General features: G+C 37.0%; 1 long non-coding RNA gene across 4 annotated transcripts; it reads left to right on the top strand.

The window, feature by feature from the left end:
• Positions 1 to 271: 271 nt before the first annotated feature.
• LOC139184830 (uncharacterized) lies at positions 272 to 24015 on the top strand. Of its 4 annotated transcripts, none has more exons than XR_011568346.1 (4): positions 274 to 364; positions 6333 to 6403; positions 7815 to 7966; positions 23070 to 24015. It is a non-coding gene; the product is annotated as an uncharacterized lncRNA (long non-coding RNA). The 4 variants fall into 4 exon arrangements; XR_011568347.1 differs by having other exon boundaries at positions 23095 to 24015; XR_011568344.1 differs by lacking the exon at positions 23070 to 24015 and adding an exon at positions 10048 to 10239.
• Positions 24016 to 26789: the final 2774 nt, after the last annotated feature.

Consider the following 26789-nt stretch of genomic DNA (forward strand, 5'->3'; position numbering starts at 1 on the left):
TATATTCTTTCATCTTAGTCATCTAAGGCATTTTTATTTTCTTAAGCTCTGAGTTGTTATGGTAGGAATCTATTTCACCTAAGACTAACTTTCACTAAGCCCAAAGCTAATGATTACACCAGGGCTTCTCTGGTGGACCAGATGATAAAGAATCCGCCTGCCATGTAGGAGACCATGGTTCAATCGCTGGGTGGGGAAGATCCCCTGGAGAACGGAATGGTGACACACTCTAGAGTTCCTGCCTATAGAATCCCATGGACAAAGGGCCCTGGCAGGCAAGGTCCATGGTGTCACAAAGAATCAGACACCACTGACCGACTAACACAAAATGATTACAGAACAAAACAACTCATCTTTCTCAAGGGTATGTTTTTCTTTAAGCTCTGTATTGATGATTATATAACAACAAGGTACCTTGCTCCAGGATATGTTTCTCCTTAATAGGAACTTTCTGACTAACACTGCTATCTTAAGATGTAAGTTGTGGGAGTGAATCTGGTAAGACCTTTTTATTTTCAGTAACGAATTGAAAAAGTACATAAGGCCTTGATAAGAAGAGCAAGTGGGGCACTCTCTGCCCCCTTCTGACATCTAATTTCAGAAGCTTTTTCTATCCATTTTTAACTGTAATAAAACATTTATCGCATGAAGCTCTGAGAGTTACTGAAGCCGAATCTCTGGTCCAGAAGCAAAATTCTCTCCTTCAGAGATCAACAATCCATCGCTGTTTATTGCAAGCTATCATTTCAATTCAGTGCAGTCGCTTAGTTGTGTCTGATTCTTTGGGACCCCATGGACTGCAGAACATCAGGCCTTCCTGTCCATCACCAACCCTTGGAGTTTACTCAGACTCATGTACATTGAGTCAGTGATGCCATCCAACCATCACATGCTCTGTCATCCCCTTCTCCTCCTGCCCTCTATCTCCCAGCATCAGGGTTATTCAAATGAGTCAGTTTTCGCATCAGGTGGCCAAAGTATTGGAGTTTTAGCTTCAGCACTGGTCCTTCCAATGAATATTCAGGACTGATTTCCTTCAGGATGGACTGGTTGGATCTCCTTACTGTCCAAGGGACTCTCAAGAGTCTTCTCCAACACCACAGTTCAAAAGCATCCATTCTTCCGCGCTCAGCTTTCTTCACCGTCCAACTCTCACATCCATACATGACTACTGGAAAAACCATGGCTTTGACTAGATGGACCTTTGTTGGCAAAGTAATGTCTCTGCTTTTTAATATGCTGTCTAGGTTGGTCATAACTTTTCTTCCAAGGAGTAAGTGTCTTTTAATTTCATGGCTGTAGTCACCATCTGCAGTGATTTTGGAGCCCAAAAAATAAAGTCTGATGCTGTTACCACTGTTTCCCCATCTATTTCCCATGAAGTGATGGGACCGGATGCCATGATCTTCATTTTCTGAATGTTGAGCTTTAAGTCAACTTTTTCACTCTCCTCTTTCACTTTCATCAAGAGGCTTTTTAGTTCCTCTTCACTTTCTGCCATAAGGATGGTTTCATCTGCATATCTGAGGTTATTGACATTTCCCCTGGCCATCTTGATTCCAGCTTGTGCTTCAACCAGCCCAGCATTTCTCATGATGTACTCTGCATAAAAGTTAAATAAGCAGGGTGACAATACACAGCCTTGACATACTCCTTTCCTGATTTGGAGCCAGTCTGTTGTTCCATATCTAGTTCTAATTGTTGGTTCCTGATCTGCATACAGATTTCTCAGGAGGCAGGTCAGGTGGTCCAGTATTCCCATTTCTTTCAGAATTTTCCACAGTTTGTTGTAATCCACACAGTCAAAGGCTTTGGTGTAGTCAATAAGCAGAAGTAGATGTTTTTCTGGAACTCTCTTGCTTTTTCTATGATACAGAGGATGTTGGTAATTTGATCTCTGGTTCCCCTGCCTTTTCTAAATCTGCTTGAACATCTGCAAGTTCATGGTTCACATACTGTTGAAGCCTGACTTGGAGAATTTTAAGTATTACTTTGCTAGCATGTGAGATGAGTGCAACTGTTGGTAGTTTGAGCATTCTTTGGCATTGCCTTTCTTTGGGATTAGAATAAAAACTGACCTTTTCCAGTCCTATAGCTACTTGTCAGCTGTCCAAATTTGCTGACATTGAGTTCAGCACCTTCACAGCATCATCTTTTAGGATTTGAAATAGCTCAACTGGAATTCCATCACCTCCACTGTTTTGTTGGTAGTGATTCTTCCTAAGGTCCACTTGACTTCACATTCCAGGATGTCTGGCTCTAGGTGAGTGATCACATTATTGTGATTATCTGCGTCGTGAAGATCTTTTTTGTGTAGTTTTTCTGTGTATTCTTGCCACCTCTTCTCAATATCTTCTACTTCTGTTAGGTCCATACCATTTCTGTCCTTTATTCTGCTCATCTTTGCATGATAATGTCCCTTGGCATCTCTAATTTTCTTGAAGAGATTTCTAGTCTTTCCCATTCTATTGTTTTCCTATACTTCTTTGAATTGAACATTGAGGAATGCTTTCTTATCTTTCCTTGCTATTTAAGATACATGGGTCATGGTGGAAAGTTCTGACAAAATATGGTCAACTGGACAAGGGAATGGCAGACCACTTAAGTATTCTTGCCTTGAGAACCTCATGAACAGTATGAAAAGGCAAAAAGATAGGACACTGAAAGATGAACTCCCCAGGTCAGTAGGTACACAAAATGTTACTGGAGATCAGTGGAGAAATAGATCCAGAAAGAATGAAGAGACGGAGCCAAAGCAAAAACAATTACACCCAGTTGTGGATGTATGGGTGATGGAAGCAAGGTCTGATGCTGTAAATAGCAATATTGCATAGGAACCTGGAATGTTAGGTCCATGAATCAAGGCAAATTGGAAGTGGTCAATTAGGAGATGGCAAGAGTGAACATCAACATTCTAGGAATCAGCAAACTAAAATGGACTGGAATGGGTGAATTTAATTCAGGTGACAATTATATCTACTACTGTGGGCAAGAATGCCTTAGAAGTATGGAGTAGCCATCGTTGTCAACAAAAGAGTCTGAAATGCAGTATTTGGAATCAAGCTCAAAAATGACAGTGTTCTTTGTTTGTTTCCAAGACAAACCATTCAATGTCACAGTAATCCAAGTCTATGCCCTGACCAATAATGCTGAAGAAGCTGGAGTTGAATGATTCTATGAAGACCTACAAGACCTTCTAGAACTAATACCCAAAACAGATGTCCTTTTCATTACAGGGGACTGGGATGCAAAAGTAGAAAGTCAAGAAACAACTGGAGAAACAGGCAAATTTGGCCTTGGAGTACAGAATAAAGCGGGACAAAGGCTATTAGAGTTATGCCAAAAGAATGCACTGGTCATAGCAAACACCCTCTTCCAAAAACACAAGAGAAGACTCTACACATGGTCATCATCAGATGGTCAATACCAAAATCAGATTGGTTATCTACTTTGCAGCTGAAGATGGAGAAGCTCTATAGAGTCAGCAAAAATAAGACCAGGAACTGACTGTGGCTCAGATCATGAACTCCTTATTGCCAAATTCAGACTTAAATTGAAGAAAGAAGGGAAAACTACTGGATCATTCAGTTTTTATCTAAATCAAATCCCTTACGACTATACAGTGGAAGTAACAAATAGATTCAAGGGATTAGATCTGATAGACAGAGTGCCTGAAGAACTATAGATGAAGGTTTGTGACATTGTACAGCAGGCAGTGATCAAGACCATTCCCAAGAAAAAGAAATGCAAAAAGGCAAAATGGTTGTCTGAGGAGGGTTTACAAACAGTTATGAAAAGAAGAGAAGTGAATGGCAAAGGGGAAAAGGAAAGATATACCCATTTGAAGCTATCACTAGGACCAAGATATCTCTAACAAGTTCTTCACCTAATTCAGTCTTCTCCTACTGAAACTTTAACATGGTCTTCTAACACCATTAGTGACTTCCATGATTATAACATATCTAAGAAGCTAGTTTCATTTTAGATGCCACATTGAGAAACATTAATTGCAAAATGTATACTTATTAAAAAATTTCTAAATATAGGAAAAAACTTACTAGCAGAGAAAACACAACTTCCCTGTTTTGTGACCCAGAGTCATTTATTATAAACATCTTCTGTGTCCCCTTGTACTAGCTCTTTGGTTCCAGTTATCCTCTGATAGCTGATTTTATATTGTGATTTTTTAACATAACATTATAGCACAAATACTTCCTAAACTGTCATGATGGTTTTCAACATTTTCATTTTTGATGGCAGCATATTTTTGCATGAAATAAAAATGCTCTACTTTTCTCCCCCATTTTCTTATTTTGGTTTGTAGTTTGCCTGGAGTGGTCTAGGTCTGCAATCACTTTTTGTTCTATTCCTAGGGTTATAACTATATTTCTGATAATTTTTGTAACTTCCAAGGGTCAGTCAAGGGAGAAAAAGTGTTTATGTTTATTCCTTGCCCTTTGGGCAAATCTATGTTTTAATTTCTTGCCAAAGTCTATAAAAGTGTCATTTATCTTATCCTCTTGCTGTAGATGTGTTTTTGAAAAATTTCAATATTTTTGACAGAAATTCAGATAAAGAATATTCTACTCTGTCCTCTTACTGTATTTTAAAGATAATAAATTACTTTTAGATATTCTAAAAATATTTTTATATTATTATTCATAATTGCTTTCTCTTTCTCTACAGTGCAAATTAACATTGTCTCATGCCATGCTTGTTGAAATATATCCCATAATTGTTACAATCCCCAGTGATCTTTCAAACACCTTTCTATATAGCTACTGATTTACATGAAATCTTTCATTAATTTGTTATATGACTACAACTCAGTTTATTATTTAGGTATTATGTCTCATGTTTTAGTATAAAACTATGAATGTGACAGGGTTAAATATTTTATAGGATTCAAGACAGCCTGTTTAAAGACAGCAAACCTTCCTCAATCTCCTTTTAGTTTTGTAGGATAATTGGCCCTATATTTTTAGTGTAATTACAAATTTACAAAACTCATCATACTTTCCCTCAGAGTGCTGGTAACAAGAAACATACAGATAAAACTACCCAGAAGATGCTTCCATAGAAATGCTTAACATGGCCCAGTTAAGAAGGATCCATTCCATTTGTATATGACCTGTTTATTCAACAGTGTCATATTAACAGTGCAATTACATTGGCTTGGATGATTCATGGACAAATTAAAGCACTGAATAAAGCATTATTGTAGTCATTACACTTCATTGTAAGTGAACATTTTCACAGCATTATATAAGTGTTATGCAACATAAAGTTAATAGGGAAATGGTATTAACCATGCTCGCGCTTTGTTACTATTTACATATACAGGTTTCCATTGGTGTTTTGAGTGGTGAAATGAGTATAATGTATTATGGAAACCATTACTACAGAGTAATAATTTCTCATCCTGTGTTCAGGATTCCTGCCCAAACCCCCAGTTCACTAATGTAGAATGAATTTTATTTCTGGCACTTTCCAACTCTAGTCTGTCCAGTCATTTTAGAAAAAAGATTACAGTTCAGTTCAGTTGCTCAGTCGTGTCCGACTCTTTGCGACCCCATGGACTACAGCATGCCAAGCTTCCCTGTCCATCAACAACTCCTGGAGCTTGCTCAAACTCATGTCCATTGATTCAGTGATGCCATCCACCCATCACGTCATCTGTCGTCCCCTTCTCCTCTTGCCTTCAATCTTTCCCAGCATCAGGGTCTTTTCCAAGGAGTCAATTCTTTGCATCAGGTGGCCAAAGTATTGGAGTTTCAGCTTCAGCATCAGTCCTTCCAATGAATATTCAAAACTGATTTCCTTTATGATGGACTGGTTGGATGTCTTTGCTGTCCAAGGGACTCTCAAGAGTTTTTTTCCAACACCACAGTTCAGAAGCATCAATTCTTTGGTGCTCAGCTTTCTTTATAGTCCAACTCTCACATCCATACATGACCACTGGAAAAATCATAGCTTTGACTAGATGGACCTTTTCTGGCAAAGTAATGTCTCTGCTTTTTAACATGCTGTCTAGGTTGGTCATAGCTTTTCTTCCAAGGAGCAAGCATCTTTTAATTTCATGGCTGCAGTCACCATCTGCAGTGATTTTGGAGCCCAAGAAAATAAAGTCTGTCACTGTTTCCATTGTTTTCCCATCTATTTGCCATGAAGTGATGGAACTGGATGCCATGATCTTTGTCTTTTGAACGTTGAGTTTTAAGCCAGCTTTTTCCTTCTCCTCTTTCACTTTCATCAAGAGGCTCTTTAGTTCTTTGCTTTCTGCCATAGGGTGATATCATCTGCATATCTGAGGTTATTTATATTTCTCCCAGCAATCTTGATTCCAGCTTGTGCTTCATCCAGCCCAGCATTTTGCAAGATGAACTCTGCATATATGCCAGAGGTAAAGTTTTGATCAAATTTATGTTATTATCAGAATTGCTCTTAATTAACAGACAATGTATACCTATGGTATATATATGTCTACATGACAGACATCCTGCTTACTTCCTATTTAGTGTCCACTTACTGACCACTACAGCTCTGACATTCTTTGGTTATACCTTGAGTGACCTAGATTAAGGACGCTTGGTAGCAATAATATATTAGGCTGACAAGAACAGCATACAATGACATTTATTAGTTTTAAGATATTACACATTTCCAATTTTCTGAACCGTGGTTAAATATCTGTTATCAGTAATAATTTTACTAAAGCTATCTTAAGATGTATTAAAACTTTAATAAACATATATATATATTCAGAAAAATTACATATTTCTTTAGTTATCTAGGTAAGAAATTGCTGAAGATGCTAATATATAAAGAGCAATGGCCAACCACATAGAGAAGCTCTCATTTTAATCAACTAGTGCTTTTCATTAACTGATAGTATGTATTATCTTGTTTTTAGTTTCCTAAAATGAACATAAATTCTAATAGAAATCAGGATGCCTGGTCAATTAATATTCTTTTAGCATAAGAAGAAATATGCCATACTTTCTTGCTTTTTAAGACCAGAACATGAAGATTCAGGATAGCCAAGTTGAAGACTTGCTTTTTAATTTTTTAAAGCTGTTTTTCCTTACCAATAGCCCACTCCAGTATTTTTGTTTGGAGAATTCCATGGACAGAGGAGCCTGGTGGGCTACAGTCCATGGGGTTGCAAACAGCCAGACATGACTGAATGACTAACACATTCACTTTTCAAATATGTAGAGTTAAATCCAAGAATGGTTGGAAAGAGCATAAGGTTACTAGACAAATGCATTTGTGGTAAGATGTAGTGCTTTTTTCAAATACTGATGTTTAATCTTTATATATGCAATTATAATTGTATTTAGTATATATCTATGTGATACAGTCAAAAATAAAATTTATGGGATGCAAAATTTTACATTTTTCTTTTTTTTGGTTTGATTTGGTTTTTAATCTCACAGAAGCAATCTGTAACTCCTTGAGAGATAGGCCAAGTGGCTGTGAGCTATATCAGATGGTAATTCTCAGAAAACTACTAGACAAAAGTGGCATTCATTTCCTCTCTCCTCCTCAAGAATTTAAAGTGTCAGTTTTTAAACACAAATATATAGCCATATCTTACTTTACTGTGTTTCACAGATACTGTGGTTTTTTTTTTTGTTTGTTTGTTTGTTTGTTTTTAACAAATTGAAGTTTTGTAGCAACTCTGAGCTGATCAAGTCTGTTGGCATCATTTTTCCAACAGCATTTGCTCACTTCCTGTCTCTGTGTCACATTTTGGTAATTCCTGCAATACTTCAAACTTTCTCATTTTGTTATATTTATTATTACCTTAGACCAAAACACAATCTAGAGCCACGCCCTAACTCTCTTCAATTCTGTGAAGATAAGAGAGGTGAAGTAACTGCAGAAGAAAATTCTGAAGCTCACAGAAACTCACTCATGACGTTTAAGGAAAGAAGGTGTCTCCAAAACATCAAAATGCAAGGTAAAGCAGCAAATGCTGGCATAGACTCTGCAGCAAGTTATCCAGAGATTCATGCAGGTATCTAACCCAAGAATATAATGGTATCACTGTTTCCATCATTTACTCATCTATTTGCCATGAAATGATGGGATGGGATGCCATGACCTTAGTTTTTTGAGTGTTGAGTTTTAGACCAGCTTTTTCACTATCCTCTTTCACTTTCATCAAGAGGCTCTTTAGTTCCTCTTCTCCTTTTGTCATAAGGGTGGTGTCATCTGCATATCTGAGGTCATTGATATTTCTCCCAGCAATCTTGATTCCAGCTTGTGCTTCATACAGCCTAGGATTTCCCATGATGTACTCTGCTTATAAGTTAAGTAAGCAGGGTGACAATATACAGCCTTGACATACTCCTTTCCCAATTTGGAACCAGTCTGCAGACGCATGTCCCCTTCTAACTGTTGCTTCTTGGCCTGCATACAGGTTTCTAGGAGGCACTTAAGGTGGTCTGGTATTGCCATCTCTTTAAAAATTTTCCAAAATTTGTTGTGATCCACACAGTCAAGGGCTTTATCATAGTCAATGAAGCAGAAATAGATGTTTTTCTGTAATACTTTTGCTTTTCCTATGATCCAACGGATGTTGGCAATTTGAGCTCTGGTTCCTCTGCTTTTTCTAAATTCAGCTTGAACATCTGGCAGTTCATAATTCATATACTGTTGAAGTCTACCTTGGAGAATTTTGAGCATTACTTTACTAGCATGTGAGAGGAGTACTATTTTGCAGTAGTTTGAACATTTTTGGAATTCCCCTTCTTTGGGACTGGAATGAAAACTGATTTTTTCCAGTCCTGTGGCCAGTGCTGAGCTTTCCAAATTTTCTGGCATATTGAGTGCAGCACTTGCATGGCATCATCTTTTAGGATTTGAAATACCTCAACTGGAATTCCAGCACCTACTAGCTTTGTTTGTAGTGATGCTTCCTAAGGCCCAGTATCTTGCACTCCGGGATTTCTGGCTCTAGGTGAGTGATCACACCATCGTGGTTATCTGGGTCATTAAGATCTTTTTTGTAGCATTCTTCTGAGTATTCTTGCCACTTCTTCTTAATATCTTCTGCTTCTGTTAGGTCCATACTGTTTCTGTCCTTTCTTGTGGCCATTCTTGCATGAACTTTTCCTGTGATACCACTAATTTTCTTGAAGATATCTCTAGTCTTTCCCATTCTATTGTTTTCCTCTATTTCTGTCCATTGTTCACTTAGGAAGTCTTTCTTATCTCTACTTGTTATTCTTTGGAACTCTGCATCAAATGGGTATATCTTTCCTTTTCTCCTTTGCCTTTCACTTCTTTTCTCAGCTCTTTGTAAGGCCTTATCAAACAACCATTTTGCCTTTTTGCATTTGTTTTTCTTGGGGATAGTTTTGATCACTACCTCCTGTACAATGTTACAAAGCTCCATCCATAGTTCTTAAGACACTGTATATGAGATCTAATCCTTATAGGCTATAGTTGCCACAGGTAGTAATTCCTTTGATATATCTGGGCGATATTAATGGAAAACTTCTTGGAAAGAATTCACCATTTTAGATGCTAGTAAAAACATTCCTGATTCATGGGAACAGGTCAAAATAAGAATATTAACAGGAGTTTGGAAAAAAGTGATTTCAACTCTCCTAGATGACTTTGAGGGGTTCTAGACTTCAATTGAGAAAGTAACTGAAGCTGTGGGAGAGATAGTAAAAGAGCTAGAAGTAGAATAGGAACCTGAAGATATTTCTGAATTGCTACAATCTCAAGTTTTACTTGAATATGAATGAAGATTTTCTTCTTATGAGTGAGAAAAAAAAAAGTGGTTTCTTGAGATGACTCTGCTCCTGGTAAAGATGCTGTGATGATTGTTGAAATGACAAGAAATAATTTAGAATATTACATAAACCTAGTTGACAAGGCCATGGCAGGGGTTGAGTGGATGACTCCTTCTCTGAAATACATTCTAGTGTGGGTAAAATGCTATCAAATAGCACTTCAAGCTACAGAGAAGTCCTTCATGAAAGGAAAAGGTGATCACTGTGGCAAACTTCATTGCTGTCTTAGTTTAAGAAATTGCCACACCACTCCAACCTTCAGCAACCGCCATGATCATTCAGCAGCCATCAACATTGAGGCAAGACCTAGACCTTCCACCGACAAAAATACCACTACTTACTGAAGGCTCATGTGATGGTTAGCATTTTTTAGCAATAGAGTATTTTCAAATTATGGTCTGTACATTTTTTTAGACACAATGCTGTTGCACACTTAACAGACCACAGTCTAGTGTACACATAACTTTTACCCACATAGGGAAACTTAAAAAATTGTGGGAAACTTAATGAAAAGGTTTATCACTATATTTGCTTTATTGTAGTGGTTGAGAGTTGGACCTGCAATCTCTCTGAGGTACACCTATAATGATCATTACATTTTAGATAATATCCTGGATTTATTCTTATTTTGAAGTAAATTGTACTTGTAATATGTTATCCATTCAGATAACTGTATAGCCCTGTTATAATGGCTGTTTTCAAAAGGACAATAGTTATCACATGTTGGCATGAATGTACAATAAAGGGAACACTTATACATGGTTGATGGGAATAACACAGTATGCTGGTCCTTCAAAAAATTAAAAATTGAATTACAATGTAATAAAGTTGTCCAACTCTTGGATATATTTAGCTAAAGATAATGAAATCAGTATCTTGAAGAGAAGTCTGCATATCCATGCTCATTGCAGCATTATTCACAATAGCTAAAATACAGAAACACCTTAAATGTCCTTCGATTGATGGATGGATAAAGAAACTGATACACATACACGATTGTGCATGCACGAGCACACACACACACACACACACACACACACACACACACACAGGAATATTCCTCAATCACAAAAAGAAGGGAATCCTGTCATCTGCAACAACGTGGGTAGGCCCAAAGGGCATTATATTAATTGAAATAAGCTAGACAGAGAAAAAACAAATGCTATATGGTACCATTTATATGTAGAATCTGAAAAAAGAAACAAATGATTTTATAGAAACAGATAATACAATGGTGGCTGCAAGGGCCTGGGGGGAGAGACCAAATATAACACACTTTAAGTTATAAAGTTAATTATTTCTGAAGATCTTATATTCATATCATGACTATAGTTAATAATACAGTATTATACAGCCTTTGGTTTTTCCAGTGGTCATGTATGGATGTGAGAGTTGGACTGTGAAGAAAGCTGAGCGCTGAAGAATTGATGCTTTTGAACTGTGGTGTTGGAGAAGACTCCTGAAAGTCTCTTGGACTGCAAGGAGATCCAGCCAGTCCATTCTGAAGGAGATCAGCCCTGGGTGTTCTTTGGAAGGAATGATGTTAAGCTGAAACTCCAGTACTTTGGCTACCTCATGCAAAGAGTTGACTCATTGGAAAAGACTCTGATGCTGGGAGGGATTGAGGCAAGAGGAGAAGGGGACAACAGAGGATGAGATGGCTGGATGGCATTACCGACTTGATGGACATGAGTTTGAGTGAACTCCGGGAGTTGGTGATGGACAGGGAGGCCTGACGTGCTGTGATTCATGGGGTCGCAAAGAGTCAGACACGACTGAGCGACTGAACTGAACTGAACTGAACTGATACAGCCTTGTCTAACTCACTGAAACTAAGCCATGCCGTGTGGGGCCAGCCAAGATGGCTGGGTCATGGTGGAGAGGACTGACAGAATGTGGTCCACTGGAGAAGGGAATGGCAAGCCACTTCAGTACTCTTGCCATAAGAACCCCATGAACCAGGCAAACAAGGCAACGAGGTCTGAAAATGCAAAAAGATAGGACACTGAAAGATGAACTCCCCAGGTTGGTAGGTGCCCAATATGCAACTGGAGATCAGTGGAGAAATAACTCCAGAAAGAATGAAGGGATGGAGTCAAAGTAAAAACAACACCCAGTTGTGGATGTGACTGATGATAGAAGCAACATCCAATGCTGTAAAGAGCAATATTGCATAGGAACCTGGAATGTTAAGTCCATGAATCAAGGCAAATTGGAAGTGGTCAAACAGGAGATGGCAAGAGTGAACATCAACATTCTAGGAATCAGTGAACTAAAATGGACTGGAATACATGAATTTAATTCATAGATGACCATTATATCTACTACTCTAGGCAGAAATCCCTTAGAAGAAATGGAGTAGCCATCATAGTCAACAAAAGAGTCTGAAATGCAGTACTTGGATGCAATCTCCATAATGACAGAATGATCTCTGTTCATTTCCAAGGCAAACCATTCAATATCACGGTAATCCAAGTCTATGCCCTGCCCAGTAGCACTGAAGAAGCTGAAGTTGAATGGTTCTATGAAGACCTACAAGACCTTTTAGAACTAACACCCAAATAGATGTCCTTTTCATTATAGAGGACTGGAATGCAAAAGTAGGAAGTCAAGAAACACCTGGAGTAACAGGCAAATTTGGCCTTGGAGTACGGAATGAAGCAGGGCGAAGGCTAATAGAGTTTTGCCAAGAGAATGCACTGGTCATAACAAACACCCTCTTCCAACAACACAAGAGAAGACTACACATGGACATTACTAGATGGCCAACACTGAAATCAGACTGATTATATTCTTTGGGCCAAAGATGGAGAAGCTCTATACAGTCAGGAAAATCAAGACCAGGAGCTGACTGTGGCTCAGATCATGAACTCCTTATTGCCAAATTTAGACTTAAATTGAAGAAAGTGGGGAAAACCATTAGACCATTCAGGTATGAACTAAATCAAATCACTTATGATTATACAGAGGAAGTGAGAAATAGATTTATGGGACTAGAACTGATAGACAGAGTGCCTGATGAACTATGGATGGAGGTTCATGACATTGTACAGGAGACAGGGAGCAAGACCATTTCCAAGAAAAAGAAATGCAAAAAAGCAAAATGGCTGTCTGAGGAGGTCTTACAAATAGCTGTGAAAAGAAGAGAAGTGAAAAGCAAAGGAGAAAATGAAAGATATACCCATTTGGATGCAGAGTTCTAGAGAATAGCTAGGAGAGATAAGAAAGCCTTTCTCCATGATCAATGCAAAGAAATAGAGGAAAACAATAGAATGGGAAAGACTAGAGATCTCCTCAAGAAAATTAGAGATACCAAGGGAATATTTCATGCAAATGTGGGCATAATAAAGGACAGAAATGATATGGACCTAATAGAAGCAGAAGATATTAAGAAAAGGTGGCAAGAATACACAGAACTGTACAAAAAAGATCTTCACAATCCAGATAATCATGTTGGTATGATCACTCATTGAAAGCCAGACACCCTAGAACGCAAAGTCAAGTAGGCCTTCAGTTCAGTTCAGTTCAGTCACTCAGTCATGTCCAACTCTGTGACCCCATGAGTCGCAGCACGCCAGGCCTCCCTGTCCATCACCAACTCCCGGAGTTCACTCAGACTCACGTCCATCGAGTCAGTGATGCCATCCAGCCATCTCATCCTCTCATCCCCTTCTCCTCCTGCCCCCTCCTGCCTCCTCCCTCCTAGCATGAGTCTTTTACAGTGAGTCAACTCTTCACATGAGGTGGCCAAAGTACTGGAGTTTCAGCTTTAGCATCATTCCTTCCAAAGAAATCCCAGGGCTGATCTCCTTCAGAATAGACTGGCTGGATCTCCTTGCAGTCCAAGGGACTTTCAGGAGTCTTCTCCAACGCCACAGTTCAAAAGCATCAATTCTTCAGCGCTCAGCTTTCTTCACAGTCCAACTCTCACATCCATACATGACCACTGGAAAAACCATAGCCTTGACTAGACGGACCTTTGTTGGCAAAGTAATGTCTCTGCTTTTGAATATGCTATCTAGGTTGGTCATAACTTTCCTTCCAAGGAGTAAGCATCTTTTAATATCTTGGTTGCAGTCACCATCTTAGGAAGCATCAATATGAACAAAGCTAGTGGAGGTGATGGAATTCCAGTTGAGCTATTTCAAAACCTAAAAGATGATGCTGTGAAAGTGCTGCACTCAATATGCCAGCAAATTTGGAAAACTCAGCAGTGGCCACAGGACTGGCCATTGGACTTTCATTCCAATCCCAAAGAAAGGTAATGCCAAAGAATGCTCAAACTACCACACAATTGCACTCATCTCAAATGCTAGCAAAGTAATGTTCAAAATTCTCCAAGCCAGGCTTCAGCAATACATGAACTGTGAACTTCCACACATTCAAGCTGGCTTTAGAAAAGGCAGAGGAACCAGAGATCAAATTGCTAACATCCTTTGGATCATCGAAAAGGCAAGAGAGTTCCAGAAAAACATCTATTTCTGCTCTATTTACTATGCCAAAGCGTTTGACTGTGTGGATCACAATAAACAGGAAAATTCTGAAAGAGATGGGAATGCCAGACCAGCTGACATGCCTCTTGAGAAACCTGTATGCAGGTCAGGAAGCAACAGTTAGAACTTACATGGAACAACAGGCTGTTTCCAAATAGGAAAAGGAGTACATCAATGCTGTATATTGTCACCCTGCTTATTTAACTTATATACAGAATACATCATGAGTAATGCTGGGCTGGATGAAGCACAAGCTGGAATCAAGATTCCCGGGAGAAATATCAACAACCTCAGACATGTGGATGAAACCATCCTTTTGGCAGAAAGTGAAGAAGAACTAAAGAGCCTCTTGATGAAAGTGAGAGGAGAGTGAAAAAGTTGGTTTAAAGCTCAACATTGAGAAAACTAAGATCATGGCATCCAGCGCCATCACTTCATGGCAAATAGGTGGGGAAATGGTGGCTGACTTTATTTTTTGGGGCTCCAAAATCACTGCAGATGGTGATTTCAGCCATGAAATTAAAAGACACGTACTCATTGGAAGGAAAGTTATGGCCAACCTAGATAGCATATTAAAAAGCAGAGACATTACTTTGTCAACAAAGGTCCATCTAGTCAAGGCTATGGTTTTCCAGTAGTCATGTGTGGTTGTGAGATTTGGACTATAAAGAAAGCTGAGCACCAAAGAACTGATGCTTTTGAACTGTGGTGTTGGAGAAGATTCTTGTGGGTTCCTTGGACTGAAAGGAGATCCAACCAGTCCATCCTAAAGGAGATCAGTCCTGGGTGTTTATCAGAAGGACTGATGTTGAAGCTGAAACTCCAATACTTTGGCCACCTGATGTGAAGAGCTGACTTATGTGGAAAGACCCTGATGCTGGGAAAGATGAGGGCAGAAAGAGAAGGGGATGACAGAGGATGAAATGGTTGGATGGCATCACTGACTCAATGGACATGAGTTTGGGTAAACTCCGGGAGTTGGTGATGGGCAGGGAGGCCTGGCATTCTGCGGTTCATGGGGTCATAAAGAGTTGGATACGACGAGCGACTGAACTGAACTGAACTGAAAAGTATCATATACTTGACATTTACTTAGAGTAGATGTTAAGCATTCTCCCTACAAAAGAAAAAGAATTAACTTTATGAGGGGTAATTGCACTAATTATCTTGATCTGGTAATCATCCCACTATGTATATACAGATATGAATTTGAGCAAACTCTGGGAGATATTGAAAAACAGGGAGTCCTGGTGTGCTGTAATCCACGAAGTCTCAAATTTGGACACGATCCAGCGTCGTCATCGTCTTAAAGAATCCCTTAAGGGAATTCCCTGGTGATTCAGTAGTTAGAACTTGGCTCTTTCACTGCAGAGGGCCCTGGTTGGATCCCACTAACCGTGGGGAGCAGCCAGGGGGAAAAAAAGAGAGAGAGAGGCAGTCTCTTTCACTTTAAGATTCCACTCTCTAGTGAGCCAGTGCTAGCCATAAAGGAAGTGGTTTGGAGAGTCGCCTGTGGAGAGGACATCCCTGGCATTCCTCAGATTCTCTTGTCCCCCCAATTTTAGAAGCTTGGCTCTACTCGATGTCTTTTCCCTTATCAAGGGTTCACCCCATCATATAGCCTAGTGGTTATAAATGGTGGACTCTTGAGTCCCCCAACCTTTAGCAGCTTCCTGGTGCCCCCACCTCTCTGTGCCTCAGTTTCTTCATCTGTAAAATGGGGGTGTTAATACCTACATTACCCACTCTATAGGGTTGCTGTGGGGATTAAGTAAAGTAAGAACAACACTGTATGTATATAAAATCATTATATTGTATACTTTAATATGTAAAATTATATTTGTAAGTTATTTCTCAATAAAGTTGGAAAATAGGTACATATATACAATAAATGCATATTTATTTACAATATAAGTATTTATTTAGAGATATATAATCATATAAATTTTGTGTATATATGTACTTTATTATATGTGCTTCTGTACATATATGATAGATGGGATATATGCTTATGTGTATTTATACCATATATACAAAATGTACATAAGCACACATAATGTACATAATATATTCTTCAGAAAAAGGATCGAGTTTTTCACAGGAAATCGGATAGGACCTACAGAAGCACAGGTTTCTGCCATGAATCCTTTCAGATGTGTGAAAGGTAGTAGCTATTTTGGGCTCCTTCTTAGGGGTAGTCAGAAAGAAGGAATGGTTGAAGTCTGGGGTGTCAGAAATGTCCTGAATCATACTTTGTTTTGGCTCTTTTCTTTTTTCATTCAGAAATTCTTTCCTTGGAACTTTCCGTTAGTGTCTGCTTTGAAACAATGATAGCTACACTCAGGGAGAAGTTGCTGTAATGTCTTTTGCTGAAGTTGGAACATGTTTGTGTTCACCTTCCGTTAACAAGATCCTCCTGTAGGCACTACTGTATCAGCACCAAAGCATCAGGGTAACTTCATCATCTTGGTTTCACTTTTACAGACCTGGGACACAGCACTTGCTTATGAATGAAGATATACATTTAGAAGGCCATTTTTCCTTTTATGTCAACGATTTGATGCTTTGTTTTACATATATTAAAAATATTTATACAGTCCTGATGAACTTTTAAAAATAGATACAAATATAGGAAAATTCTGTGTTCTCCTAAATTAAGAAGCTATAGGGTTTATGTTACTTAACAAAATTCTGATATAAAATGTATTTTCTATAAAATAATAGCATTTCTTTACTTGACTGTTTTTAATAAAAACGAATAAGGCTTATAAAAGTCTTTCAAATTAGTGTAACAAATTCTTCTGACTTCTAGTTTTGAGATGCCAATTGTTTTATTTCTTTACTTCCCGTGATTATTCAAATCCTATTGAAATGAAAAAGGGAATGCTAAAACATTTTTAAAAATTATTAATGTCCATTGTTTGTAAAGATGTGAGTATATGCTGCCTTGAAAAATGTTAGTGGATACGTAAATGTAAATTATGTCCACTAAAAAAAAAATTTAAAAATATGTGTAAAAATTAAAGGATAATCAAAATATGGAAATATGTTTTTCCAAGATGTTTACTTATAATTACTTACAATAATTTAAAAAATTATATGCAGATGAGAATGCTCAGATTGATCAAATAATCTATACCTTAAATGTGCATTAATTTGCTTTAACAATACACAAATGAAGATGATAATAAACATCAGCCATTTAAATATTTTAAGTGTATGCATTCAGTTAAATAAGAACTTAAATGTATGTGCTGCGTGTCCATGTGTGTTTCTATGTCTGAAGATACATGCCAGAATTAAGTTGTTTTAGCAGTTTGAGGGACAAATTATAGAGTAGGCTTATAAGAAATTTTAAACTTTCTAAACCTATTTTCAACAAATAAACCTATATTACTTTTATGAGAAGCTAATTGTTTCCATTTTAAAATATAGATATATAAATCATTTAGTATTAGTTATTATGCATTTACTCATTTAATTTATTCATATTTATTACAGATTTCCCTTGCCTGTTTGAGGCCTTACCACAGAAGGTCATAGGATCAAGAAGTGAGACAGTGATAAGGATATATTCAAAGACTAAGGGTTAGGTGAGGTCATTGTGCAAGGGAGATTTGTAGAGATTAGTTGTGGTCAAAAAGGGCAAAGATGGAGCTTATTGCTTTCCATAAATAGTTTTTAGAAGTTATTTTATTGATTTATTCTTTAGTCTTCTGTGAATTCTTTAGCCGTATCAGAAGTACTTAAATTCAGTGCTGAAATAGACTGAAGGCTTGGGTCATTCACAGGGTTGCAGGGTTCTGACCTACCAAGTAAGAGAGTGCAGAAGGGCAGAGAAGGTTCATTTTCTTGTTAGTTTCCCTGGAGTGCAGCTGCTCTGAAGTCTTTGGTTTCTAGATCTTTAGGATGAATTCCTTAATGGCTCTCTGGGTACCAAACAGCCCTCCCTAGTGTATATCAAACCAATTCTCTAATGGCTCTAATAAGGTATTTTTGTAACTACATAACACATGACAACTCAGGGCTATCCTTTCCACTAAATTTTTCTGGCAGGACAATTAAAAGGCCAGCTGACCTTGTTATCTGACATCTTATCATCTGGGATGGTGAAAAATGCAACTCTTAACAGGCAATCTGAATTTGAACATGATTCCATCACTTTCTTGTTCTGAAACCTTGAGCAGATCATCACTTTTTTGAGCCTTATGTGTCTTCTCGATAAAATGAAGATAACAATAGTATTACCTCAATGAAGTATTTTGGAGATTAAAATGAGATAGTATATGTAGAAAACTTAGTACACATTCAATAAATGGTCAATGGCCTATGTTCTCTAAAAGGCTACAAAAATCAAAGTAAATATTTAAACTTAAATTTTCATATATTTTCAATAGTATAGTTTAATATCAAAACAATAATTGTATTCTTAAATTTATATAGTCTCTCTATGAAAATTCTCTTATGGCAGCTACTCTATGGGGTAATTTGTCCAAATAAATTTCCATGATCAATACCATGAAGGTGTGATTTTTAATGAACAATGATAGAACATCCTTAATTGTTTATTTTTTGTTTTCAATTGTATAACACTATTATACAGGTTATTATTTATACTGCATAAGAAAGTATAATTATCTTATATGAAGTCATTATATTACTATCAGGAAGTGTTTTAATTGTGTAATTAAACTAAATTTGCTAAAACATCTACAGTATATTAGACAGTCCTGCCATTAGAGAAATATTGCCTGAGAAATACAGTGGATTAATACATTAAGAAACTGACCTGTTGCCATTAAGATGTATTAGAAAAACACATCCAAATGAATCACACAGAATTATTCCAAATAAAAACTAAACAGACAATATCATCCTTCCTCAGTCCTAAATGTGCTTCATAGTGTTGGCCACAATTCTGTATTTTTTGTTCTTTATGACACTATATATTTGTTCTTTTTATTTTTACAATCCTTCTTTTTCACTCATTCTTTTTCCTTCTCCTCCCTTTGCACATTGTGTTTTCCTCAATTCTAGCCCCTTGTAACTTTGTTCTTTTATTTCTACTTGCTTTCTTTGCAAGATGATTCTGTCTTTGAGATGCTATGTTTATGTTTCCCTAATTATTCTCTCCTCTAACTTTGAATCCCAATTTCTATAACTTTCTTGACCATATATTAGTACTAGCTACCATGTTACCCCAAACTCATTGTCTGAATCCACATTTTTCACCCACTCCCACAAATTAGTTCCTATCTTCTGTGAAGGTCTCTAATTTTGCCAATGATATTTTCTAGTAAATTCTAGCCCATGCACTAGTAACTCCTTAGGAACCACTGAGGCTTAAGCTGTAAATAATGACACCTCTTACAGGAATTTACTCAGACTGTGCTCCTGCTCTTCCACTTGGCCATTTATTGTCTCCTATCATCTCTTTTTTCCTTTATGTAAGTACTATATTGGTGGTGGTTTTCAGACTTACTTTAATTTGGTAAATGTTATAAATAATATACTTGATACATAATAAGGGCTCAAAAAATGTCAGATGCTTAGAATTTTATTGTAGCTCTTCTCTTGTGTACTAGTTCTCACTTCACCTCTTACTCACCTCTCCCGACTTCTGCATTTGCATATTTTATGTGTTCCCTACATCTAAAACTCTAGTCCGTGTTCAGTATTCCCACCAACTTTGCCTTGGTGTAATATAAGTTGCATTGTTTGGACTAGCAATAAAGAGATACCTTGACTGTTCCAAGTTCCTAATCTCGAAAACGTGTAGAACATTTTAACTTTGTCTAGTAAGTTACTGCTAAATATGTATTTACACTTAAGTTTATCATCTTTGCATAAAATTTGAAGGAATTATTTTTTAAAGATAGAAATTATGTCAACAGTATAATTGCTGTTGATGGACATAAAGAGTACTGCATACTTTAGGAACAGAGTGTGAAATTGGAATTGCTGTGAGTGCATGTGTGATAAAGACGACATGGGCACTCTCACAACTTCTCAAGTGATGAGGCCCCAGTGGTTACTTCAGTTCAGTTCAGTTGCTCAGTCATGTCCAATTCTTTGCAATCCCATAGACTGCAGCAGGCCAGGCCTCCCTGTCCATCACCAACTCTCAGAATTTTCTCAAACTCATGTCCATTGAGTCAGTGATGCCATCCAATCATCTCATCCTCTGTCATTCCCTTCTCCTCCCACCTTCAATTTTTCCCAGCATCAGGGTCTTTTCCAGAGAGTCAGTTCTTCACAGCAGGTGGCCAAAGTATTGGAGTTTCAGCTTCAACATCAAGCCCTCCAATGAATATTCAGGACTGATTCTCTTCAGGATGGACTGGTTGGATCTCCTGACAGTCCAAGGGACTCTCAAGAGTCTTCTCCAACACCACAGTTCAAAACCATCAATTCTTCAGTGCTCAGCTTTCTTTATAGTCCAACTCTCACATCCATACATGACCACTGGAAAAACCATAGCTTTGACTAGATGGATATTTGTTGGCAAAGTCTCTGCTTTTTAATATGCTGTCTAGGTTGGTCATAACTTCTTCCAAGGAGCAAGCATCTTTCAATTTCATGATTGCAATCACTATATTCAGTGATTTTTGGAGCCCAGAGAAAAACAAAGTCTGTCACTGTTTCCATTGTTTCCTCATCTATTTGCCATGAAATGATGGGGCTGGATGCCACGATCTTAGTTTTCTGAATGTTGAGCTTTAAGCCAACTTTCTCACTCTCCTCTTTCACTTTCATCAAGAGGCTCTTTAATTCTTCTTCATTTTCTGCCATAAGGGTGGTGTCATTTGCATATCTGAGGTTATTGATATTTCTCCCAGCAATTTTGATTCCAGCTTGTGCTTCATCCAGCCCAGAGTGTCTCATGATGTACTCTGCATATAAGTTAAATAAGCAGGATGACAATATACAGCCTTGACGTACTCCTTTCCCGATTTGGAACCAGTCTGTTATTCCATGTCCAGTTCTAATTGTTGCTTCCTGACCTGGATATAGGTTTCTCAAGAGGCAGGTCAGGTGGTCAGGTATTCCCATCTCTTTCAGAATTTTCCACGGTTTGTTGTTGTCCACACAATCAAAGGCTTTGACATAGTCAATAAAGCGAAGTAGATATTTTTCTGGAACTCTCTTGCTTTTTTGATGATCCAGTGAATGTTGGCAATTTGATCTCTGGTTCCTCTGCCTTTTCTAAATCCAGCTTAAACATCTGGAAGTTCACAGTTCACGTACTTTTGAAGTCTGGCTTGGAAGATTTTGAGCACTACTTTACTAGCATGTGAGATGAGTGCAATTGTGCTGTAGTTCAAGCATTCTTTGGCATTGCCTTTCTTTGGGGTTGTAATGAAAACGGACCTTTTCCAGTCCTGTGACCTCTGCTGAGTTTTCCAAATTTGCTGGCACATTGAGTGCAGCACTTTCACAGCATCATCTTTTAGGATTTGAAATAGCTCAACTGGAATTTCATCACCTCCACTAGCTTTGTTCGTAGTGATGCTTCCTAAGGCCCACTTGACTTCCCTTGGCAGGATGTCTGACTCTAGGTGAGTGATCATATCATAAAAGTGATTATCTGGGTTGTGAAGATCTTTTTTTGTATAGTTCTTCTGTGTATTCATGCCACCTCTTCTTAATATCTTCTGTCTCTTTTAGGTCCATACCATTTCTGTCCTTTATTGTGCCCATCTTTGCATGAAATATTCCCTTGGTATCTCTAATTTTCTTGAAGAGAACTCTAGTCTCTCCCATTCTATTGTTTTCCTCTATTCGTTGCACTGATCACTGAGGAGGGTTTTTTATCTCTCCTCACTTACTCCTTGGAAGGAAAGTTATGACCAACATAGATAGCATATTAAAAAGCAGAGACATTACTTTGTCAACAAAGGTCAATCTAGTCAAGGCTATGGTTTTTCCAGTGGTCATGTATCCATGTGAGATTTGGACTATAACAAAGCTGATCACCGAAGAACTGATGCTTTTGAACTGTGGTGTTGGAGAAGACTCTTGAGAGTCCCTTGGACTGCAAAGAGATCCATCCAGTCCATCCTAAAGGAGATGAGTCCTGGATGTTCATTGGAAGGACTGATGTTGAAGCTGAAACTCCAATACTTTGGCCACCTGATGTGAAGAGCTGATTCATTTGAAAGGACCCCGATTCTGGGAAAGATTGAGGGCAGGAGGAGAAGGGAACAACAGAGGATGAGATGGTGGGATGGCATCACCGACTCAATGAACATTGTTTGGTGGACTTCAGGAGTTGGTGACGGACAGGGAGGCCTGGCATGCTGCCATTCATCGGGTCGCAAAGAGTCGGATATGACTGAGCAACTGAAGTGAACTGAACTGAACTTGCTATTCTTTGGAACTCTGCATTCAATTGGGTATATCTTTCCTTTTCTCCTTTGCCTTTTGCCTCTCTTCTATTCACTGCTATTTGTAAGTCTACTTTGGCTTTCTTTTATTGCCAACTGGGCTAATTCTACACTTGATGGGTAGAGTTAAAAGATTAATTATATGGGGAACATGGATGAATTACATAGAATTCTGCCCCAGGACTTATCACTGATTTTTAACAAAATACATTTTAGGTTGGATACCTTGTTGATCATATATATGTATTTATATTAAGTTGAAAAGAAATTGATATAAACTAGAAACATATTGGTTTTCACTTGTGGAAATGGTTTATGGGATTATTTGTGGAAGTCAATTATATATTTCAGGGCCTAGTATTCACACACTTGTGCAGTCCCTTCCCATTATATTTCATTTAGCTCCTGACCTGCTTTATCTGAGAGAAGGCAGAAGAATTGAAGGTGTACCTGTCAAAGACTAAAGCCTTAAGAAGGCAGAGCAGGCTATATTTTGTGCTCTGGGTTACACTGGACAACATGTAAAAAGTCTGACTGCCATGAGGCTACCTTACAACATACTGGGAGGAGGTCATTCTGCTCAACTGGAGAAACCATGAATAACCAAGAATAACCAAAGACCCTGGACAGCAGCCTCAGTTGAGTTCCCAGTTGGCAGCCTGTGCTAACTCTCCAGAAATGTGAGAGAGGCCATCAAAGAAGTGGATTATTCAGCTCCAGGAAAGCCACCCTGCTGATGCCATATGGAACACAGATGAGCTGTCATGCTCAAATTGCAGAATTGAGAGCAAATAAAGGTTGTTGTCTTAGTCACGAAGTTTTGAGGAAACCTGTCACACAGCCATATATTAACAGAAATATATTTTTCTACATATTGAGGTATTTAAATTTATTAAGCTATGACTGCTAGAATTAATGTGATTTCTTTTGAAATATATTTTAAAAGTGTATTTGTGAAGTTTTCAAGTAGTGAGGCAAATTATATTTTGTTATTATACCTTGCTGTGAGATTTATGCCTAATCACAATTCTAGATGTATGGAGCAATTTATAGTTGTATGAATAGGACACTGAAGTAAGAGCTTGCCTATTTAACTATTAGTTTGATATACAGCATAATTAACTAAATGGGAGCAATAAAATTACCTAGCCATGTAATAATTTATTTTGTGTTCATGCACTGTGTCCAATTTTTTCTATGTTAACCTTTCACCTGCATATTATCACTCACATTATGAACCTGTACCAACAGATGCTCATTTTATTTTATTTTTTAATTACCTAAGGGATCTGGTTGATTATTTATGCAACTATATTAATAAGATATAGCTTCAGACTACTCTTATCAAAAAAGAACAAAATAGCCACTCAAAAATTTAATATAACAAAGATTTATACTTTAAAATGAAGATGCTAAAATAATGAATCAATTATAGCAGTATTTAAAAGTTAATCATAAACTATATGCACATGAAGAATTGAAAATAAAGGAATAGGATGGGGCAGATAACCGTTTATAAGGTTTATACAACCTTGAAAGTAATCATTTTTGCACAGGATTGTGCAAGAGATGGTGTTATCAGCCAGTGTTCCATAAGGATCAAACTGTTATTTTTGAATGTGAATGTAGTGATGGGTAGATGACCAGATTATGTCAATGATCTGCTTCCTTTAGAATTCAAAGAACAGAGGTGATAAAAGTTTTCTGAAGAATATGTTGAACCAAAAATATTATTTTTCTGATCTTTAGTACATCCTTTTTCATTCATGTCTATTCATTAATAGTTAAGTAAAATGTAAGGAGCTGGGACAAAATTAAAATAAAATAAGGCTGCCTTATTTTAATCTTTGTATACATACATACACATATATATATTTCCACTCTGTATTCTAGAATAAGTGACTTTTTCTTCATTCAAATAGGCCAACAGGTTAGCACTTAGTAGGCTGCATCTTCTTCTCTTGAAAATGATCCAATTCTTTATGCAAAATAAATAACTGATTTAGTAATCCAGAAATTTTGTTTCAATATTTAGATGAGTGCACACTTATGTAAACAGATATATTTGTATAAACCACCTAACTTTTCCTTTAATTTGTTTTATTTTTACTTAAAGAATATTTCTGAAACATAAACAAGGCAGAGCTAGCTGGGGTAATAGTGTAAATCATGTAAATCAGATTTGTACATTCTCACTGTATTAATGTTCTTTCATTTTCCCCAAAGTTAAAAAGTATTTGCTTTATTATATATTTTGTCTCTTCCAATAACTTTTTAACTTACAGTCCTTAGTACTTTATTGGAAGAAACTAGAACTAATAATAGTTTTGATTCATAATATAATAACTTTCTAGTGATTATAATTAAGAAACTACCCTGATTCTTACTTGACATAGCTCTATAGAGATTTTGTTGATTGTGGCAAAAATAACCTTTTTTTTCAATTTCCTTAATTTCTTGTGGCTTCTATTTAGAGAATAAGACTCTTAAAAACTGCCACTAAGGCTCTATTATGGTTCTGCTGGGGGTTTAACTTATTAGATTTGGACCTAACCTTATCAAACGAGCTTCTAACTAATGATTATACTCTGAAGACCACTTTTACACTAATTGGCTTTCCCTGTTTAATTGTTTTACAAAATTGATAATTTAGTAGAAATATAATAAGCCTTTAATATTTTAGATAATTTGGCCCCTTTGTGGTCTTTAGAGGGTTCTCACTTAATAGAAAATTGGAATGCACATTGTGAAATTTAGGTCTTGCTTTCAGCATATGATTTGTAAAGGCTACAGTACAGTATAGAGAAGGTTTTATAATACTATGCTACTGTCACAGATGTTGAATAGTTATAAAGAATATTATACATTTTATTTTAAATTTTGAACTGTATAAAATGCTTATACAAAAGCATTTGGAGGGAATTTTAAGCAATAATGCAATTTTCAGATGGAATTTTTATAAATTCCTTTTTTTTCAATATGGCAAAAATCAATCTTTCTGTTTTACCTAGGTATATTTTAGTGTCATTTTTATCCAATTTTGCTTAGTGTAACTATTAGAGAAACTGTTTTCTGATTTTCAGAATAATACATTCTACTGGGCCATATTAAAAGAAATACTTGAAGATTTTTGAGTTACCTTTAAGTATTTGTTGATACTATTCATTTCTGAGCCTAAGATGAACAGTTGCCCTAAAGGCTCTAATGCTTGTTGAAGAAGTTGTAATATCTGCTAGAAAAGTACTCACTGCTTGTTTTTCAATGGTTTTTGTGTCCTTACCCACATTAGAACATGAGCTCTAGAAGGACAAAGCCCATACTAGTTTAGCAGGAAATGCCCAGGGACTCTTAGAATGGGAAACTGAAAACAGATAAAGTCAACAATACGAAGTATGGTAAATATGCCATGATTATATTTCTCTTGAGAGTATAAAAGAAAGAGAACTTTTTATTAGGATAGAAAATAAAAACAAAGAACGATCATCATACCATTCTTATGAAAATTATGTTTTTTTTCATGAAAAAAACTGTTTGCTAAATTGGTAATGGAATAAAAGAACTTAGGATGTTCATTCTTTTCTGTTTTCTTTGGTCTGGGAAAATATTTCAGGGGTAGGAGACGGGAGGTTGCTAGATTGACTTTTCTTATATATGCACATGAGGCTAAATTTTAATGACAAATTAAATAGCTCTTACAACCATACTTTTATTTTAAGCATCTATTAACAGTAAAACATACTGCAACCTTCTAAAACTATAGCCATACTTCAAAAAAACCAAATCAGTGATTAAATGCAATGACAGTTTTAAAAAGGAAATTGTTGTGCTATGTTCTTCTTAAGGTCAATTTTTGTTCCTTGTAGAGTTGTACTGTAATTTAGACACATGTTTTATTCATTTAGACACTAAATCTATGTACATGTGCTATTCTGAGCAACAAACTTGGTCTCCAAATACTTTAAAATAGCCCCAAGTTTCATAAAATTGCTACCTAGAGTTGTGAGGAACACATCCATAGATATGATTTAGATGTAGTTTAGAATACTGTACAGCATGATCCACGGGGTACATTCCCCCAGATACACCATCTAATCTCA

Source organism: Bos indicus, chromosome 9 (assembly GCF_029378745.1).
Source record: "Bos indicus isolate NIAB-ARS_2022 breed Sahiwal x Tharparkar chromosome 9, NIAB-ARS_B.indTharparkar_mat_pri_1.0, whole genome shotgun sequence".
NCBI lineage: Eukaryota > Metazoa > Chordata > Mammalia > Artiodactyla > Bovidae > Bos > Bos indicus.